The sequence below is a fragment of the Rhea americana genome, unplaced genomic scaffold (genome assembly GCF_003343005.1).
Source record: "Rhea americana isolate MKP2758 unplaced genomic scaffold, rheAme1 scaffold_2, whole genome shotgun sequence".
Lineage (NCBI taxonomy): Eukaryota > Metazoa > Chordata > Aves > Rheiformes > Rheidae > Rhea > Rhea americana.
In genome coordinates this window covers 11,772,437-11,775,008 of record NW_028186149.1, presented here as the reverse complement: position 1 = coordinate 11,775,008, position 2,572 = coordinate 11,772,437, and positions in this window count along the sequence as shown.

Below are 2,572 nucleotides of genomic sequence, written 5' to 3'. Positions count from 1 at the left end.
CCCCCCCCCCCACAGCCTGATACTGTGTTCTGTGCCCAAATCTTTGTTGATTTTATGTACCTAGACATAAATACCTATCTGGAAAAAACAGCACTTTTACTGATTGTTTTCACAACTTAAAGATTGGAAGCATTTTTCCATATGGAATCTTCTGTCCCCAAATTCTACAGTGTTTTTCAAAAATATACAATGTGGCTGTGCATCAATAGAAGCTTGTGCTTCTGGTTTAACTATTAGGATGTAGGTTTTCGTAGAAATCCAATATACCACCATGTCACTCTGAACAAAAAATGACAGAAGCAGTTAAACCTCCATGCCATGGAATTTCCGATATAGTCAATAAATATACTGAACTATTTCATATGTATTTTTTTCTAAAGAAATGTATTTTTGCCTGTAATTATTAGTGATATCCATGTTATAAAAGCAAATCTAGAGCAATAGTTCATTTTTTAAGAAGAAAACCCTCTATTATAGTTTGTATCTATATCACATCCAAAGAGACCAACCCACCAGTATGGGACTGTTAGAAGAGGCCAGGAAATCAGACCTGTGAACAGTTGCATGGCAATTATTCTAGTGGTCTGTGAATAGTTTTAATAATGTTAGGCTGAAGTTTGCAGTCAACTAATGGTTTGTTCCTCCTCTCTTGCAAAGCTGGTAGTGTTAAATTGGCAGTGCAGATTAAGCTGTGGACAAGTCTGAAGTAGTGGGAGATGAATTAGGCAACAAGCAGTTAACCAATAAACTGCCTTGTAATCTGTTATGTTGTTAGGATTTTTTCTAAGATTTTTATAGTAGTCTTTGCAATGAAAGATATATAAATATATTTTAAAGATGAAGTGATTGACTAATGCTGACTGCTGAATGTGCTTGCTCTACATTGTCAGTGTCATCTAATACTGAAACATGATTTCTTGATTTCAATCTCAGTCCATGAATATTTAATATGTATTAACAAATGTCTGTAGGATGCATTTGGCAGGTGAGTCATTTCTTCCACTTCCACACTTTCTAACGTTTTGTTTTTTTATTTAATTATTGATTGATTATTTTAATTTATACTTTCTAAACAATAGAGTCATGAAATTGTATAAATAGGCTTTGTATCCATGAAGGAAAAAATGAGCGCTTGTCAGTATTTTACTTTTTTGGTTAAGGTATTTCCATCATCAAAGTTGACACAATGAGTCTGTAATGGCCTCTGGAGGAAGAGAACTTGAAAGGTATCTAGAGTCTGTATGAAGATGGTGGGAGTTCATTTCATGTAGAAAAATACATACAATCTGTCAAAGTAAAGGAAACTCATTCCAAGTACCATAGCTAAAGTATCACAAGATATTGGCTGGTTTTGGTCTTTCACTGCCAACTTTAGAATAGAGCCTCATGTTGCCTTTTGTTTTTTACACATTAGGAAGTTAGTTGGGACTGTTGAACTTCAAGCAGTAAGATTCAAAGGAGCGCTATTAAGCACAAGGAAGCTCTTCAAACTCTGTTAATGCCTTGCCCAGGATGGAACTTCCCAAATATTCCTCTGCAGACATTAGGAGACTCTTTAAAAGTTTACTGGAGCCCATAACGCTTTTTTACATTAATATTTAAAATGTTAATACATTTTAAATTTAGAACTGAATACATTCCCCTTGACTGCACTGGTGGGTAAAAGAATGACGTGTAATTGAGAACTAGTATGGGAGGGGGGGAAAAAAAAAACCTGTGATATATTGAAATGGTCAGCCTGCTGAATCTATTGGACATTTTGAGCAAGTTGTCTTGTTCCAGAGCAGCATTCCTCTTAGATGTGGAAACATTTGCCGACCAGGAGGCTTCATACTGCCTAGTTCTATCGGACACYGTTCTTTGTGGTGGTGGATGTAGGAACCCACAGGTTTTGCAGGGGTTTTGAGGTCTTAGCCTTTTGCTTGTTCCACATTTTCCTTGCAATACAGAGCAAATCACAGAAACTGTGCTCAGCTTGATACATGAGCTTGTTGCCGTTGCTCTCTTAGATGTTTATACACCTATACAAAATAGTTTTAGAATGATAGCAGACTAACTTATACTCATTTAGACAAGTTCTAACATTTATGAAATTTTTTTCCTTTTGCTTTTAATTCATTGTAGAATATTTTTTGGTTTTATGTTTTAAAGGATTAGCTAAAACAGACATAATGGTTCTTGTCTTTAGTATCAGTTTTAAATGAAATACAGGATGTCCAAAACACTGATGTGTATAGTTGTAATATTACATTTCCACTGTTAAAAATACAAGTTCAAATAGTTTAAAATGTTAAAATACTGGTATTCCTTTAAAAAATACTGCTTCAAAGGTAACATTTATGAATATATTTATTATTATTATTTATAATATTCATTTCTGGGGACACGGAAACAGTACTGTTTTGTGGAGAGTCCAGATTACCACCACCAAACACACACACACACACACACACACACACACAAAAAAAAAAAAAAAAAAAGTGGGACTCATTTTCTCACTTTGCTTCCTTTGGAGCAAATGCCATGGCAATTGCTGTTTTTCCTTGTATTGGGTTTTGGAAGAATTCCAGAA